The sequence below is a fragment of the Rana temporaria genome, chromosome 1, assembly GCF_905171775.1.
Source record: "Rana temporaria chromosome 1, aRanTem1.1, whole genome shotgun sequence".
In the NCBI taxonomy this organism is placed as follows: Eukaryota; Metazoa; Chordata; class Amphibia; order Anura; family Ranidae; genus Rana; species Rana temporaria.
The window spans coordinates 684,560,862-684,580,149 of NC_053489.1; the positions used below are offsets into that span (position 1 = coordinate 684,560,862).

Consider the following 19,288-nt stretch of genomic DNA (forward strand, 5'->3'; position numbering starts at 1 on the left):
TGGCGGGACGCCTGCCCCCCAAAATAAGTTACGGAACTTCTTTTGGATAACAGGCGTTCCGCCATTCTGTTTGTGCGATATTACCGGGATTTGTCGGGTGATGATCGCGGGCAAAATCACACTGCGATTTGAGTGACATTGAAAATAACGGGGATCGCAAAGGGCGTCCTGCGATTTGCGGCGGGTTCGGAATTGCGGTCAGTATCGCTGCGATTATGCCCACGATCCGGGAACGCCGTAATGCGAACGGAGCGTAAAAGTGATCCAACGGTTAATTCTCCTTTAGAATCATTTCTACAAAATCCCCTCAAAAATTGTCTGCTGGAAATAACAGTAAAGTGATGATGTCTGTAGAAGCCCCACCCCCCGGATTATCACCGGACACCTCCCACATTTATATATGTATTACAGTCTTCAAGGGGTTAATATCTGCCCGGAGTTCTCCTTTACATGGTTTAATAATATTATATATACTAATAATACAGAATCATATTCAATTATTAAATGTTATATTATTTATTAATTTTATATTATTAATTTCTATAGAATTTATATTATTAATTTTTATCCATTGATAATATATTCATATAATAGTAATATTACTCTGAGGATGACGTTCTATGATGTCCTGACGTACTATATACACTGATATAATACACTTTGTACTACAGAAAAATGGCCGCCCCCCGGCTGGAGTCCTTTCACAGAGCAGTGTGACCTCTAGTGTCTGCTGGAGGACTTCCTGTGTGTCCTATGCTGTGTATTATGACGTTTGGTCCTACGCAAAATGGCCGCCAACCGGAGCCTCAGATAAAAGTCATTGGTCCTCTAGTGTTTGGGGAGGAAAAGACAGGAAGAGGAATTGTGTGGAGAGGCGAAGAGGAAACTCGGGAGGTATTGATGAATAATACAGATTATAGATGATCAATAATGTGAGAGGAGAGAGGAGGACATAGATTTATATCTCATTACAGAGAAGTCACAACAGACTCCCATCTTATCTCTAATCCTTTTATAGAGCCGACATATACCATAGTGCTGTACACTGAGCCAATCACATCAGTCTCTGTACAGAGGAGCTTACACTCTAATGTCCCCCCCCCCCCACACACAGTCACATCAGTCTCTGTACAGAGGAGCTTACACTCTAATGTCCCCTCCCCAGTCACATCAGTCTCTGTACAGAGGAGCTTACACTCTAATGTCCCCTCCCCCCCACAGTCACATCAGTCTCTGTACAGAGGAGCTTACACTCTAATGCCCCCCCCCCCTACATCACATCAGTCTCTGTACAGAGGAGCTTACACTCTAATGCCCCCTCCCCCCCACAGTCACATCAGTCTCTGTACAGAGGAGCTTACACTCTAATGCCCCCCCCCCCTACATCACATCAGTCTCTGTACATAGGAGCTTACACTCTAATGTCCCCTCCCCCCACAGTCACATCAGTCTCTGTACAGAGGAGCTTACACTCTAATGTCCCCTCCCCCCACATCACATCAGTCTCTGTACAGAGGAGCTTACACTCTAATGTCCCCCACAGTCACATCAGTCTCTGTACAGAGGAGCTTACACTCTAATGTCCCCTCCCCCCACAGTCACATCAGTCTCTGTACAGAGGAGCTTACACTCTAATGTCCCCTCCCCCCACAGTCACATCAGTCTCTGTACAGAGGAGCTTACACTCTAATGTCCCCTCCCCCCACAGTCACATCAGTCTCTGTACAGAGGAGCTTACACTCTAATGTCCCTCCCCCCACAGTCACACCAGTCTCTGTACAGAGGAGCTTACACTCTAATGTCCCCTCCCCCCACATCACATCAGTCTCTGTACAGAGGAGCTTACACTCTAATGTCCCCTCCCCCCACATCACATCAGTCTCTGTACCAGAGGAGCTTACACTCTAATGTCCCCTCCCCCCACAGTCACATCAGTCTCTGTACAGAGGAGCTTACACTCTAATGTCCCCTCCCCCACAGTCACATCAGTCTCTGTACAGAGGAGCTTACACTCTAATGTCCCCTCCCCCCACAGTCACATCAGTCTCTGTACAGAGGAGCTTACACTCTAATGTCCCCTCCCCCCACAGTCACATCAGTCTCTGTACAGAGGAGCTTACACTCTAATGTCCCCTCCCCCACACAGTCACATCAGTCTCTGTACAGAGGAGCTTACACTCTAATGTCCCCTCCCCCCACAGTCACATCAGTCTCTGTACAGAGGAGCTTACACTCTAATGTCCCCTCCCCCCACATCACATCAGTCTCTGTACAGAGGAGCTTACACTCTAATGTCCCCTCCCCCCACAGTCACATCAGTCTCTGTACAGAGGAGCTTACACTCTAATGTCCCCTCCCCCCCCATCACATCAGTCTCTGTACAGAGGAGCTTACACTCTAATGTCCCCTCCCCCCACAGTCACATCAGTCTCTGTACCAGAGGAGCTTACACTCTAATGTCCCCTCCCCCCCACATCACATCAGTCTCTGTACCAGAGGAGCTTACACTCTAATGTCCCCTCCCCCCCCCCTCACATCAGTCTCTGTACAGAGGAGCTTACACTCTAATGTCCCCTCCCCCACACAGTCACATCAGTCTCTGTACAGAGGAGCTTACACTCTAATGTCCCCTCCCCCCACAGTCACATCAGTCTCTGTACAGAGGAGCTTACACTCTAATGTCCCCTCCCCCCCACATCACATCAGTCTCTGTACAGAGGAGCTTACACTCTAATGTCCCATCCCCCCCCCACATCACATCAGTCTCTGTACAGAGGAGCTTACACTCTAATGTCCCCCCTCCCCCCCCACAGTCACATCAGTCTCTGTACAGAGGAGCTTACACTCTAATGTCCCCCCCCCCCCCCCACATCACATCAGTCTCTGTACAGAGGAGCTTACACTCTAATGTCCCCTCCCCCCCCACATCACATCAGTCTCTGTACAGAGGAGCTTACACTCTAATGTCCCCTCCCCCCACAGTCACATCAGTCTCTGTACATAGGAGCTTACACTCTAATGTCCCCTCCCCCCACAGTCACATCAGTCTCTGTACAGAGGAGCTTACACTCTAATGTCCCCTCCCCCCACATCACATCAGTCTCTGTACAGAGGAGCTTACACTCTAATGTCCCCTCCCCCCACAGTCACATCAGTCTCTGTACAGAGGAGCTTACACTCTAATGTCCCCTCCCCCCCACAGTCACATCAGTCTCTGTACAGAGGAGCTTACACTCTAATGTCCCCTCCCCCCCACAGTCACATCACATCAGTCTCTGTACAGAGGAGCTTACACTCTAATGTCCCCTCCCGCCACAGTCACATCAGTCTCTGTACAGAGGAGCTTACACTCTAATGTCCCCTCCCCCCACAGTCACATCAGTCTCTGTACAGAGGAGCTTACACTCTAATGTCCCCTCCCCCCCACAGTCACATCAGTCTCTGCACAGAGGAGCTTACACTCTAATGTCCCCTCCCCCCACAGTCACATCACATCAGTCTCTGTACAGAGGAGCTTACACTCTAATGTCCCCTCCCCCCCACAGTCACATCAGTCTCTGTACAGAGGAGCTTACACTCTAATGTCCCCTCCCCCCCACAGTCACATCAGTCTCTGTACAGAGGAGCTTACACTCTAATGTCCCCTCCCCCACATCACATCAGTCTCTGTACAGAGGAGCTTACACTCTAATGTCCCCTCCCCCCACATCACATCAGTCTCTGTACAGAGGAGCTTACACTCTAATGTCCCCTCCCCCACAGTCACATCAGTCTCTGTACAGAGGAGCTTACACTCCAATATCCCCTCCCCCCACAGTCACATCAGTCTCTGTACAGAGGAGCTTACACTCTAATGTCCCCTCCCCCACATCACATCAGTCTCTGTACAGAGGAGCTTACACTCTAATGTCCCCTCCCCCCCACAGTCACATCAGTCTCTGTACCAGAGGAGCTTACACTCTAATGTCCCCTCCCCCCACAGTCACATCAGTCTCTGTACAAAGGAGCTTACACTCTAATGTCCCCTCCCCCCACAGTTACATCAGTCTCTGTACAGAGGAGCTTACACTCTAATGTCCCCCCCCCCCCCCACAGTCACATCAGTCTCTGTACAGAGGAGCTTACACTCTAATGTCCCCCCCCCCACACATCACATCAGTCTCTGTACAGAGGAGCTTACACTCTAATGTCCCCTCCCCCCCACAGTCACATCAGTCTCTGTACAGAGGAGCTTACACTCTAATGTCCCCTCCCCCCCACAGTCACATCAGTCTCTGTACAGAGGAGCTTACACTCTAATGTCCCCCCCACAGTCACATCAGTCTCTGTACAGAGGAGCTTACACTCTAATGTCCCCCCCCCCCCCCACAGTCACATCAGTCTCTGTACAGAGGAGCTTACACTCTAATGTCCCCCCCCCCCACAGTCACATCAGTCTCTGTACAGAGGAGCTTACACTCTAATGTCCCCTCCCCCCCACAGTCACATCAGTCTCTGTACAGAGGAGCTTACACTCTAATGTCCCCTCCCCCCACAGTTACATCAGTCTCTGTACAGAGGAGCTTACACTCTAATGTCCCCTCCCCCCACATCACATCAGTCTCTGTACAGAGGAGCTTACACTCTAATGTCCCCTCCCCCCACACATCACATCAGTCTCTGTACAGAGGAGCTTACACTCTAATGTCCCCTCCCCCCACAGTCACATCAGTCTCTGTACAGAGGAGCTTACACTCTAATGTCCCCTCCCCCCACATCACATCAGTCTCTGTACAGAGGAGCTTACACTCTAATGTCCCCTCCCCCCCCCCCCACAGTCACATCAGTCTCTGTACAGAGGAGCTTACACTCTAATGTCCCCTCCCCCACAGTCACATCAGTCTCTGTACAGAGGAGCTTACACTCTAATGTCCCCTCCCCCCACAGTCATATCAGTCTCTGTACAGAGGAGCTTACACTCTAATGTCCCCTCCCCCCACAGTCATATCAGTCTCTGTACAGAGGAGCTTACACTCTAATGTCCCCCCCTCCCCCCACATCACATCAGTCTCTGTACAGAGGAGCTTACACTCTAATGTCCCCTCCCCCACAGTCGCACACTATTATTATTGTACATGTGTATAGCTCTGACATATACTTGGTGTTGAGGGATTGTCCTGTTATGGGGGAGGGGTCTGGAGAGAATCCCTCTGAAGTTTTGGGATTTGGCCCGGCTCTCATTCCATGCCGGACTTTATGTGAAGGGCAACCTGAAGCATCGCTCTGCGGAGATCCGTGGCTGTCCGAGAGTGGAGTGTGGGGGACATGATGGACCATTTCTTACTTCAGTGCCCCTCCCACATAGAAGCGGGTGGGCGGGGCTCTGGGGATCCCTTTCTTTTTCCTCTTGAGTTATGCGGAGTGGTCATACGGGGCTTTTCAGACTCACCGGGATTTTGAGACACTTTTTCTAGTTGGCTTCGTAGCCCATTACTTCACATGGAAAGCCCGGTGTCAGGGTTCCAGGATCCGATTTGTGGGAAAAGGTTGTATGCACCGGAGAAATGCCTCATCGTTTCTTACCCTGAGGGGGGCGTGTCTAGGGGGAGGTCTGGGTTATGTTCAGCTGCACTGTAATGATGACAATAATATTAAAATATCTTTGTGTTTCTATATTTATTTCTTTTTATGGTATTTTATTTTCTAGGCAAAAAATGAAATTGTATGCTGAAGTAAGAGATTTTTCTGTGTGTGTGTATGTATATGCATTTATATAATGATGGGGCGCTTTTCCTCCCAGTGACAGCAACGATGGGGCGCTTTTCCTCCCATTGACAGCAACGATGGGGCGCTATTCCTCCCATTGACAGCAACGATGGGGCGCTATTCCTCCCATTGACAGCAACGATGGGGCGCTTTTCCTCCCATTGACAGCAACGATGGGGCGCTTTTCCTCCCAGTGACAGCAACGATGGGGCGCTTTTCCTCCCAGTGACAGCAACGATGGGGCGCTTTTCCTCCCAGTGACAGCAACGATGGGGCACTATTCCTCCCAGTGACAGCAACGATGGGGCGCTTTTCCTCCCAGTGACAGCAACGATGGGGCACTTTTCCTCCCAGTGACACCAACGATGGGGCGCTTTTCCTCCCAGTGACAGCAACGATGGGGCGCTATTCCTCCCAGTGACAGCAACGATGGGGCGCTTTTCCTCCCAGTGACAGCAACGATGGGGCGCTTTTCCTCCCAGTGACACCAACGATGGGGCGCTTTTCCTCCCAGTGACAGCAACGATGGGGCGCTTTTCCTCCCAGTGACAGCAACGATGGGGTGCTTTTCCTCCCAGTGACAGCAACGATGGGGCGCTATTCCTCCCAGTGACAGCAACGATGGGGCGCTATTCCTCCCAGTGACAGCAACGATGGGGCGCTTTTCCTCCCAGTGACAGCAACGATGGGGCGCTTTTCCTCCCAGTGACAGCAACGATGGGGCGCTTTTCCTCCCAGTGACAGCAACGATGGGGCGCTATTCCTCCCATTGACAGCAACGATGGGGCGCTTTTCCTCCCAGTGACAGCAACGATGGGGCGCTTTTCCTCCCAGTGACAGCAACGATGGGGTGCTTTTCCTCCCAGTGACAGCAACGATGGGGTGCTTTTCCTCCCAGTGACAGCAACGATGGGGCGCTATTCCTCCCAGTGACAGCAACGATGGGGCGCTATTCCTCCCAGTGACAGCAACGATGGGGCGCTATTCCTCCCAGTGACAGCAACGATGGGGCGCTTTTCCTCCCAGTGACAGCAACGATGGGGCGCTATTCCTCCCATTGACAGCAACGATGGGGCGCTTTTCCTCCCAGTGACAGCAACGATGGGGCGCTTTTCCTCCCAGTGACAGCAACGATGGGGCGCTATTCCTCCCAGTGACAGCAACGATGGGGCGCTATTCCTCCCAGTGACAGCAACGATGGGGCGCTTTTCCTCCCAGTGACAGCAACGATGGGGCGCTTTTCCTCCCAGTGACAGCAACGATGGGGCGCTTTTCCTCCCAGTGACAGCAACGATGGGGCGCTTTTCCTCCCAGTGACAGCAACGATGGGGCGCTGTTCCTCCCAGTGACACCAACGATGGGGCGCTATTCCTCCCAGTGACAGCAACGATGGGGCGCTATTCCTCCCAGTGACACCAACGATGGGGCGCTTTTCCTCCCAGTGACAGCAACGATGGAGCGCTTTTCCTCCCAGTGACAGCAACGATGGGGCGCTATTCCTCCCAGTGACAGCAACGATGGGGCGCTATTCCTCCCAGTGACAGCAACGATGGGGCGCTATTCCTCCCAGTGACACCAACGATGGGGCGCTATTCCTCCCAGTGACAGCAACGATGGAGCGCTTTTCCTCCCAGTGACGCCAACGATGGATCGCTTTTCCTCCCAGTGACGCCAACGATGGGGCGCTTTTCCTCCCAGTGACGCCAACGATGGGGCGCTTTTCCTCCCAGTGACGCGAACGATGGGGCGCTTTTCCTCCCAGTGACGCGAACGATGGGGCGCTTTTCCTCCCAGTGACGCGAACGATGGGGCGCTTTTCCTCCCAGTGACAGCAACGATGGGGCGTTTTTCCTCCCAGTGACAGCAACGATGGGGTGCTTTTCCTCCCAGTGACAGCAACGATGGGGCGCTATTCCTCCCAGTGACAGCAACGATGGGGCGCTTTTCCTGCCAGTGACAGTGTGATACATTTGCCTATATGTCTCAGTTTACTGCTCCCTGCTAGCCATATGGGTAGAGGTAGAAAGGAATTTCATGTGTGATTCATTCCTCTGACCGGTTATTGACGTGCTAATGTCCCCTCACTATTCTAAACGTTAATTGATCTATTGTGTTGTGTGAAGAAGATCTGTGTTTACCCTTAAAAGATGTGTATTGTATCATCAGGCTAAATGATTAGAGAAGTAGTATGTTAATTATTCTGATTGCTTCAGTGTATTAATTAACTCCAGTGATGTCTTTATCTAAAGAAACGTGTCTGCATGGTCGGCTCCGACTTGTCTCCTATAATCTGTATGGGAAACCCCACTGTGTGAGGGGGGCGTTCCTAACAGGCTGTAACCACATATAAGCTGAGTTTTTGTGTCAATAAAGTGTCTTGGTTCCAGCATCCAGTCTTGACTCATGTGTGGGGGATCCTGTGATGTTCTTGTATGGAGAGGAGGGAATGCTTGGCGGGGATATCATACCGATACCGTCACAAATTGGTTGGCAGCAGCGGGATCTTCCCTTCTACTCTCCTTCACACCCGGATTCCAAGCAGACACTGGAAGAACTACTGGAAGGATTTCTAGCAACAAAACCAAGCGGGTCATCATAGCAGAATCAATGGAGATAGACCAGGAGGACGGGATTGCAGCAACGCCAGCAGTACAAGAGATGGAGACACCAGTGATTCAGGAGGAGGAATCGCCAGCCAACAAGCTAATGAGAGAGAAACTAGCGTGGTTCGGCCCGAACCCAACGCCGGATGTGGTGCTGAAAGTGATGGACCTGTTAGTAAACGCAGAACTACAGAAGGATAAACAAATAAGAGACGCAGAACTACAGAAGGATAAACAAATAAGGGACGCAGAACTACAGTTAAAACTGGCAGCAGTCCAACAAGCAGCCGCACCTTCTCCGAACAGTGAGTACAGCACAGCAGACGCAAGGAATATTCCGTTTAGCGCTTTTAAAGCTTTTGATGAAAAGGACTGTGAAATTGATAACTACCTGGCGGATTTTGAGCGACAATGTAACCTGCACCGAATAGCTAGAAGAGAGTGGGTTGCAATATTGTCAGGCAAACTGTCAGGCAAAGCTTCTGATGCTTTCCGGACCGTGCCAGATCAGGATATCCATAGCTACGCCAGGGTTAAAGAAGTGCTCCTGGCTCGTTATGCGGTAACTCCAGAGTTCCACCGACAGAAGTTCAGGGACTCACGCAAAACCACGAAAGACTCTTACGCAGAATGGGCATGCCAGTTGTCCCTGTCGGCCTCTAACTGGGTTAACAGCAGCCAGGCCACCACCGCAGAGGACATTTTGCAACTAATGCTCCTGGAGCAATTTTACAATCACATCCAGACGGACGTCAAGGATTGGGTGAGAGATCGCAGGCCCATGACTCTACCAGAGGCCGCGAAGTTGGCGGATGAATATGCGGATACTCGCAAGACAAACCAGGTCACACCACGGGTACAACCCCCACAACCAACGGCGCCCTCACACCCACCAGCCGCTAGATACCAACCGCCTAACAGACCGATGACATATAGCCCTCGCTACCCACGCCAGGAGGACAACGAACAACGCTGCTTCCGGTGCAAACAGTTGGGTCACTTCAAGCAGAATTGCCCCATGAATGACAACACCAGGTCAAATTGGTCTCAACCTGGGTACCGCTCACCAGCAGCAGCCCATTGTGTAGACTCGGCTTGGGATCCCCAGGAGCTGGGTCAGGAAGAACCATTGGGCACCCCTTACGAAGCCCTCATGGTACAATCTGTTATTACGGACAACAGGGAACACCATTGTCAGCTGGTCATGGGCGACAGCCATGAGCCGGAGGGGCCTTGGAGGGAGCTGGGCAGAAAGAGGCACCGCCAGCTACCCTCCAAGAAGAAGAGGTCCTGGAAGTCATATAACCAGCAGACCTGGGAGGAGAAGAAGCGACTGGAGGAGATGGAATCGCAGCGGGCGCCCCAGATGCGGGCCGAGATGTTCGCCAAGGGCCCACCGGTGGCCCCTTACACCACCACCCAGTTCCTGATGATGAAGGACCACGTGGAAAGCCTGCAGGACATGAGCAAGCAGGATCTGATCCGTGAGTACATAGAGCTGGAGGAGTGGATAAGCCGCATGGAGGAGGAGAACAACCACCTGAGGTCACAGCGGGCTGACCCCCCCAGGCTCCATGAACTGGAGATGGAGCTGGAGAAGCTCAAAGAGGAGAACCGGCGGCTGCGGAGGGAGCAGGGGGTGGCTGACCTTATGGGGCTCTGAGTCCCCTCTTCCCCCCCCCCCCGGACTCTGAGCACCAGTGCTACAGCATTTCAACAAATATAACTTTTTCTTTTTATGAATCTCCTGTGATTGTCACTTCAGAGCCATAACCTGCCCCTCCCATAGCGGGACACCTAGACGGCGGCGCACAGACCCATTCGCTGTCTTCACACTGACTTCTGGTGACTTTGCAGATCGCACAAAGACTTGGGGACTGACCGGCGTGTGATCTGACGACCCGGTGACATACCTGAGTCTGAAGCAGTTGCCAAGGGAGATCAGTCATGCCAAACGGAGTTAACCTCGGACTAAAAGCTCTAAACCCGTCAACCCTACTGGACCAGGAAAGGTCCAACCGGATTTGCCGGAGCAGGGAGCAAAAGGGGGGCCATTGTGATACATTTGCCTATATGTCTCAGTGTACTGCTCCCTGCTAGCCATGGGTAGATGTAGAAAGGAATTTCATGTGTGATTCATTCCTCTGACAGGTTATTGACGTGCTAATGTCCCCTCACTATTCTAAAGGTTAATTGATCTATTGTGTTGTGTAAAGAAGATCTGTGTTTACCCTTAAAAGATGTGTATTGTATCATCAGGCTAAATGATTAGAGAAGTAGTATGTTAATTACTACGCTGAAGCAATCAGAATAATTAACTCCAGTGATGTCTTTATCTAAAGAAATGTGTCTGCATGGTCGGCTCCGACTTGTCTCCTATAATCTGTATGGGAAACCCCACTGTGTGAGGGGGGCGTTCCTAACAGGCTGTAACCACATATAAGCTGAGTTTTTGTGTCAATAAGGTGTCTTGGTTCCAGCATCCAGTCTTGACTCATGTGTGGGGGATCCTGTGATGTTCTTGTATGGAGAGGAGGGAATGCTTGACGGGGATATCATACCGATACCGTCACAGACAGCAACGATGGGGCGCTAATCCTTCCCCCCCCAATGACACCAACGATGGGGTGCTTTTCCTCCCAGTGACAGCAACGATGGGGCGCTTTTCCTCCCAGTGACAGCAACGATGGGGCGCTATTCCTCCCAGTGACAGTAACGATGGGGCGCTATTCCTCCCAGCGACAGCAACGATGGGGCGCTATTCCTCCCAGTGACGGCAACGACGGGGCGCTATTCCTTCCACTGATACAAATGACGGGCGACTATTCCTCTGTCAAAAACCATGAATCAGACCGAGACAGAAGTACAGTTAAATCACACAATAATAATAATAAAAAGATAAACAAAGTACGCGTAGTCAAAACATAGCCAGAGTTCAGGAACCGGATCGGATAGTCAGCCAAGCCAAATGTCAGAGAGCCAGAGATAAACGTAGTAGAACAGCAAGCAGTATCTGGAGCCAGAAGGTACATCAGCCAAGCAAGTCTTCAACAGGAACACAGGAGAGTCTCTGTAATGTAGACCAAGGCGAAGGCAGAGAATAACTGAGCTGGATTGCATAAGTAGGCAGGACTGACGAGCAGGATATCATCAACAGGGGAGCCACTGTGGAGAGATAGGAGCTGGAAATTAGCCGACAGCTGAGTGGCCAGCTCAGAGAAGGAAGGGCTGAGAACAATACCGACAGTACCCCCTCCTCAACGACTCCTCCCCCTCGGAGGACCACCGGGCTTGAGGGGAAACGTCTATGGAAATTACGGGGGAGGACAAGGACATGTACGTCCGAGGATGAGGCCCAAGAGCGTTCCTCCTGACCGTACCCTTTCCAATGCACCAGGAACTGTATGCGCCCACATAACCTACGGGAGTCAACAATGGACTGTCCCTCATACTCCTCATGGTTCTTAACCCGTATAGGTTGAGGACGTGGCACCAAGGTGGTGAAGCGATTGAAGACCAAAGGTTTCAATAAGGAGACACATTTGAAATACGCATACTAGAAGGAAGGTCCAACGTGTAAGCCACTTGGTTAATCCTGCGAAGGATACGGAAAGGCCCAATAAACCGAGGTGCGAACTTCAGAGAAGGAACACAAAGTCAGAGGTTGCGAAAGAACAGCCAGACCCTGTCCCCAACCTGGTAGGAGGGTGCAGGCAGGCGGTCTGCGGTCAGCATGATGTCTGTACCTATCATTGCCATGTCGCAAAGCCTCCTGGACTTGTGCTCAAGTGGAAAAAAGACCACAGAGATGCTCTTCTAACGCAGGAATGCTCTGCTGAACAAACGAGTCAGGCAACATGGAAGGTTGGAAACCATAGTTCGCCATAAATAGGGACAATCGGGAAGCAGAGTTCAAGGCACTATTTTGAGCAAATTCCGCCCACAGTAAGAGGTCTGACCAGTTGTTATGATGGTCAGAAATATATAGCAACGTAGGAATTGTTCCAAGGACTGATTGTCTCGTTCTGCTGCCCCATTAGACTGCGGGTGATACACAGAGGAAAAAGCTAGCTGAATTCCCAAATGTGCACAAAAGGCTCGCCAGAACCGAGACACAAACTGACCACCCCAGTCCGAGACAATCACCTTGGGTAGCCCATGTAAGAGAAAGATCTCCCAAGCAAAAATGGAAGCCAGTTCCTTAGAAGTGGGCAACTTCTTAAGTGGAATGCAATGAGACATTTTTGAGAACCGGTCAAGCACCATAAGGACAACTGTGTTGCCCTGGGAGTTGGGTAACTCCACAATGAAGTCCATAGACAGGTGGGTCCAGGGCCTCTCTCCATTGGGTATGGGTTGTAGGAGGCCCACTGGAAGGTGTCGTGGAGTCTGACTCTGAGCACACACAGAACAGGCAGCTACGAAGGGGGTTACGTAGACTAGGCCACCAGAATTGTTGGGAAATGGCCCAAAATAGTTGATTCTTCCCAGGGTGGCCAGCAGCCTTGGGAGAATGGTAAGTCTGGAGCATAGCAGTATGGAGACTCTCTGGGACAAAGCAGCGGTCACAAGGTTTCTCAGGAGGAGCATCGACCTGAGCAACTAGAATTTTGTCACCCAAAGGAGAAGGGAGACTGGTGTGAACCATAGCCAGAATACAATCAGGAGGAATCACAGGAACCCGAACCGGCTCCATCTTGGAAGCAAAGGAAAATTGTTGTGTCAAAGCGTCAGCCCTTACATTCTTAGTCTCGGGTAAGAATGAGACCATGTAATTAAAACTTCACAAGAAAAGAGCCCATCGCGCCCTTCTGGGAGAGAGGCGTTTAGCCTTAGACAAGCATGTGAGAGGCGCCACGCTTGTGCATTTGGAGGGTACGGAAATCTCCGAGCCCGAACAGCTGTTTCCCGACCCGATGCTTGGGCTGGTTATACATGCCCCCTCCACTCGCTGGTTATACATGTAGTTTATTTTTTGTCTTTCCAACACGCGGATCGAATTCTCTCGTCTTTGTATCTCAGGATATCCTCCTCTGACACCGACCAGACATCCCAATTATTCCACAGTTGGCAGAGTGATATTCCGAGCTTGGACTCGGATGACTGGGATGAGGGGGTCCAACAGTACATCTCGCTGATGATTTCTGCTAGAGACAGGTATATACAACTTAAATTTCTACACAAGGCTTACTATACCCCCCAGAGACTGGCTAGGATCTACCCGTCATGCTCGGTTCAATGTCCCAAGTGCCTGGTAGAGGTGGGAACCTTTATGCACGTGGTTTGGGCCTGCCCCATAATACAGGATTTTTGGAGAGGTGTGGTAGCCGAGATTAATGATGTTAGTGGGCTGCAGGTGGCCGTTGATCCTAGAGTCCTACTGCTGGGAGTCTGCGACACAGTAACGCCTAATAGGCACCGACAGCTGTTTGTGTTCTATTCGGCCTTCTATGCCAGGAAGACGATCTTGTGTAAATGGAAGTTACCCGATCCCCCCACGGTCTCACAGTGGAGGCTAATGTGTGGTAGGTAGGGGGCGCTAGTTAACCAAATTTGTGTCTTGGCTAAATGACAAAAATAGTAATAGACAAAAAATCTATTCGATCAGTGATAGCAATTACAAATTCATGTGATATCAATTAAAAAATAAACAAACACATATCAATCAAAACTAAATAGCAAAGACCCAGTTGGATCAATAGTGAAGGAAAAAGATTCACGAGAGAACCTCTAATTGGAAGAGTGATGTGCTCCCAAAACCATAAATCAAGAAGAAAATAAATTCTTTAGTGATAATAATAATGTCCATAAATTTCTGTAGTAGTAGTGAGCCACTTAAAATTAACGGAGTGAATCTTGCAATGGACCAGAAGATAAACATGCAATCTTCTCATGAACTGCAGTGCTTCAAAATCCTTCCACCAATTCCGCAAAACGACACCCAAAAGTGTAAATAATATATGCGCTTACCACAGCGCTTTGACTCCTTTAACTAAAAAGAGAGTCAAACACGCTTGTGCAGTTGTGAATGTCTGCAAACATATAATGCGTCCTCCAGTGGTTGACACAGGCAAATCTTCTCCCAGTATTCTCAGGAATGGAATAAAAAACAGAAAAACTCCATAGTGCAACCGGTTTTTAATAAAAAATAGTAAAACAAATCATGGGCCAAGTGGCCACTTACATTAAAAGGTGCCCATCCCGGCACTGGGTCTGCGGGCCTTTGAATAGGGGAGGTAGCACCTCAGTTTGCGTGCGGCGTGTGTCTCCTCTCGCCTCGCCAGCTCACATGGGTCGGATGATGGGGGTAAGTAAAAAGCGTGACCAGGCTACGCCGCCGACGATCGTTTCGTGTAAACGTCTTCAGGGGGGCGTGCCTGGTCACTGGGGTCACGTTTACTTATTTTGGAGCAATCGGAAGTACTCCGCTTGATTGACATACAATCTGGCCAATTACAGCACAGTTGCGGTTTAGATGAAACCCGGAAGTGGCCAAAGCTAATGGACGGATGCTGCAGCCAATTACAGCGCAGCATCGGGACACTGGGGGCCGGATGATAAGAAGAATGATGGACACAGATTCTAGCCAATCACAGCGCAGTCCCAGTGTTGGCTTCAGCACTTACATATAAGACTTTGTTAATTAAAAAAACGACATTGCCTAACAACATTCACCTAACCAACAACAACCTAATTCCTGATGATAGCCACATTTTACTCCTAAATCTCTATCTAGGAAAAAAAGTGAGAATGTAGTTTTAAACATAAAACGGCGATTATATTAGAAAGATATAAATAATAGGATATATATAATGTTAAATGGCTTTCTTCTACCAAAAAACCACAAGATGGCACCCTATACTTAATTGGAAGAAAAACACCAAATAAATGGAAAAAAAGGTTGAAGTGATTTCAAAATTATAAGACAACAAAATCTCATTAGATTTTAATGTAAAAAAAAGACAAAATATATATAACTAGCTAATTTAATCCATAAAGGAAAAGGATAAATATATATATGGATGATATTGCACATATGACTATATTATATATATGTGGAGATAAATTAAGGGGGCCCGCCCAAAGGCTAATTTGGCCTATCAGACTGACTCACATGGTGAATGTGGTAAATCTAAAAAATGGCTTAATTTACAAATTGATGGCACAAAAAGATAAAAAAGATGGACCTAATGAACTATGTACATATCAAGGAAGAGGCACACACAAAGCTCATTAATTGGATAAAAAACAGTTAAGGTCGAGTTCGATGTTCAGGCCCAAGGGCTGCATACTTCTGAGCTTGTGTATCCACATGGTCTCATTCTGAGAGATAGCTCTTCTCATATGAGTACCCCGCCAGTGGTTCGATATCTTGTCAATTCCGTAGAACCGACAAAGAGATGGATCACTTTGATGATATTTTTCAAAGTGTCTAGACACACTGTGGTTTGGAAATTTTCTTTTTAATATTCGCTAGATGTTCATTTATCCTCACTCTGAGTTTACGAGTGGTACGGCCTACGTACTGGAGCGAGCAAGGGCACTCCAGGACGTAGGTAACATGATCAGAATTGCAAGTGATCAATGGTTTAATTTTAAACTTTTCTTTAGTTACATTAGACTGGAAATGTGTTCGTTTCTTTATGGCTCCAGGTTTTCTTGTAACCTGGCAGGCCTTACAGCGTGTACAATGATGGAAGCCAGAGCCATCTAGGAAAGTACTCAATTTTTTTGGGGGATCTGGTACATTTTGGGCTATCCGATTTCTAAGTCCCGGCGCTCTTCTGTATATGAATTTTGGTTTTGATGTAATCGATGTCATTAAATCAGGATCTTTCAGAAGTAGTGGCCAGTGTCTCTTAAATATGGTCTCTACCTGACGATATTGTCGATGAAATCCTGAGATGAAAGAAACTTGGCTCTCAAATAACTTTTTCGGCTTGGTGATAAGTAAAGATTCTCTTTCCATTGCAGACACTTGGGTCAATACTTTATTTAGATTTACTTCAGAGTAACCTTTTTCTAGAAATTTATTTGTCAATATTTCTGCTTGTGCTTCAAAATCCCTTTGTGTGGCACAATTGCGTCTTAAACGCATGTATTGGCCTTTTGGAATGGCTCCTACCCACTGGGGGTGGTGGCAACTAGTAGTTGGCACGAAGCCATTCCTATCGGTTGCTTTGAAGTATGTTTTTGTTTCAAATAAAGTTGCATTTTTTGTGATGGTGAGATCTAGGTAGTTCACTGTCTCCATACTCGTCTCCGCTGTGAATTTAAGGCTATACTTGTTGGCATTCATCTGGGCAAGGAAAACTTTTAAACTACTTTCTGAACCTTCCCAAAAAAGGATCACGTCGTCTATATATCTCCGGTAGAAATACAAAGACTGATTTCGGTTGGAAAAAATGCTTTCGTGTTCCCATTTATTGAGAACTACATTGGCTACACTGGGAGCGTATCTAGCTCCCATAGCCACTCCGCTGGATTGATTGTAGTACTGTTGATTTGCCCAGAAGAAATTGTTGGTCATAGCTAATTTAAGACCCTGCACCAAAAATCTAATCTGAGCTTTTTTCAGGACAGATTGTTTGGTCAGTGCCCATTTTATTGCTTGAAGTGCATCTGAATGCGTAATATTCGTATATAACGATTCGATGTCAACTGTCACTAGAATGGTAAGTTCTGTAGCTGGAAGGTTTTTAAGTGCAATTATAAGGTCCTTGCTATCTTTCAAGTAGGAGGGACTTAATGGGACTAGTGATTTAAAAAAACTATCTAAATATTCTCCCAATCGGGAGAAAAGCGATTCTATGCCGCTGATTATTGGCCTGCCGGGAGGATGTTCTCTGTCTTTGTGCACTTTGGGCAAAATATACATGACAGGAACTTTAGGTGCATAGATTATCAAATATGCTGCCTCTTTCTGATTGAGAATTTTACGAGCCACTCCTTCTTCAATCCACTCAGAAAGTAGATCTTTTAATTTCATTGTAGGGTTCCCATACAAAGGTTGATACGTTGATGTATCCCTCAGTAATCTTTCCATTTCTGAATAGTACATTTCTTTATTCAGGATCACTAGGCCTCCGCCTTTGTCGGCGGGGCGTATCACAATTTGTTTGTTTGCTTCCAATAGTTTAATCCCTTCCCAAATTTTATTGTTAGATGCATGTTGGGACACTTTTAATTCTCGTATATCTTCTTGAACCATAGTTCTAAAGGCCTCGATCTGATGGTTCATACCTTTTTTAGGATTGAACGTTGAATTATTTTTAAGTCCACTATGTTGATAGATGGGGTCCTCATTATTTCCCTCATTCATAGTGCTCTTCCCAGCAAAATATTTTTTTATGTTTAATTTGCGAATATATTAGTGGAGGCTAATGGTTGATCGGGTGCTCCCCCTCTATATATTAACCTATATGAGCCGTAAGTGCCCCAAGAAATTCGATAAAATCTGGGGAAAGTGGGTTGGGAAGTGTCCAAATACTGATTAGTTGTTCTACCGCTGGGGCTACTGGATCTAATGTTGTGAACTGCTCTGTTTGTAGGGTAAAATAAATTTGTGGGTTCTGACCCTCTAGTTCCTGTCCCTTGGGGTATCTATGCCTCTCCCCCCCCCCCCTGGGGCCCTCCCAGTGCCTCTTATCCTGTGGTTTCCCTTCTCCGTCTGGGCCACCCCCCCTCCCCGTGCTGAATACCTGATTTTGCTGTGCTTAAGTACTTATACTGTTATTACCTGGAGTGATGTTCCCTGGACTAGCAACCTCAACGCTTTCTTATGTATGCATCAATTACATGTTTGTATGACTACACCTGTGTGTTCTGAGTTATGTACCATGATGTAATGTATTGTGTTCTTGTTGTAGTGCATTTTGATAAATAAAAACGTACCTGTTAAAAAAAAATACATGTAGTTTATTGATAAAGCCATGTCCCCAAAAAACACTGCTCAATATGACATCCGCCCCCTTTCAGAAAAGCACTGGCCATCGAGCGGAGGGGGCATGTATAACCACTGCCCCTTGCTGTAAAGAGCAAGCGGGGGGGCTTGAACAACCAGCGAGTGGAGGGGGCGTGTATAACCAGCCCCAAGCATCGGTTCGGGATCGAGCGCAGTGTTCATTGCGCATGCTCTGTTTACAGCTGACAAACAGCTGTTCGGGCTCTGGGATTTCCGTACCTTCGACTGCGCAGTCGAGGCCGGACCCTATTCGATAGGGGAACCATCTTGACAAGACACCGGCACAGTGGTACCGGCGAGGAGATGTCTCCATTCCTTCAGGGCTAAAATCATCGCCAATAGCACTCTGTCGCCAATCTCATAATTGCACTCCACAGGTGACAATTTCTTGGAAAAGTAGCCACACGGATGCATGGCGCTCTCAGAGCTAGGACGTTGAGACAGAAGGGCGCCAACTCCAGTCTCGGAAGAGTCAACTTCAAGGATAAAAGGCAACGTAGGATCAGGATGTGCCAACACAGGAGTAGAAACAACGGCAGCCTTGAGACTCTCAAAGGCCTTAATGGATTCCAGAGACCAACTCTGTGGGTTACCGTCCTCTCTGGTCATATCAGTCAGGGGCTTGACCAGAGACGAGAAGCTACGAATAAACTTTCTATAATAGTTGGCAAAGCCAAGAAAACGCTGCAGAGGACGTAAACCCACGGGTCGAGGCCACTGTAGGACTGCAGAAAGTTTCTCTGGGTACATCAAAAAAACAGCAGTGGAAATTGCATAACCCAGGAATTTAACCTGTTCACGATGGAATTCGCACTTCTCCAATTTGCAATAGAGATTGTTCTTTCTTAGTTTCAGACATCTGTGTGATGGCTCTCCAGGGAATTGGAAAATATGAGGATATCGTCGAGATAAACCACCACACATAACTACAACAAGTCTCGGAGGACATCGTTAATAATCTCCTGGAAAACTGCCA

General features: G+C 48.5%; 1 protein-coding gene across 1 annotated transcript in view; it reads left to right on the forward strand.

The window, feature by feature from the left end:
- The first annotated feature begins 733 nt into the window (after nt 1–733).
- LOC120924691 (E3 ubiquitin/ISG15 ligase TRIM25-like) overlaps nt 734–19,288 on the forward strand; it is a 90,920-nt gene continuing 72,365 nt past the window's right edge. Inside the window, exon 1 of the mRNA XM_040335702.1 lies at nt 734–894. The gene's annotated coding sequence lies outside the window, so the exon portion shown is untranslated. The remainder of the gene's footprint in view (nt 895–19,288) is intronic.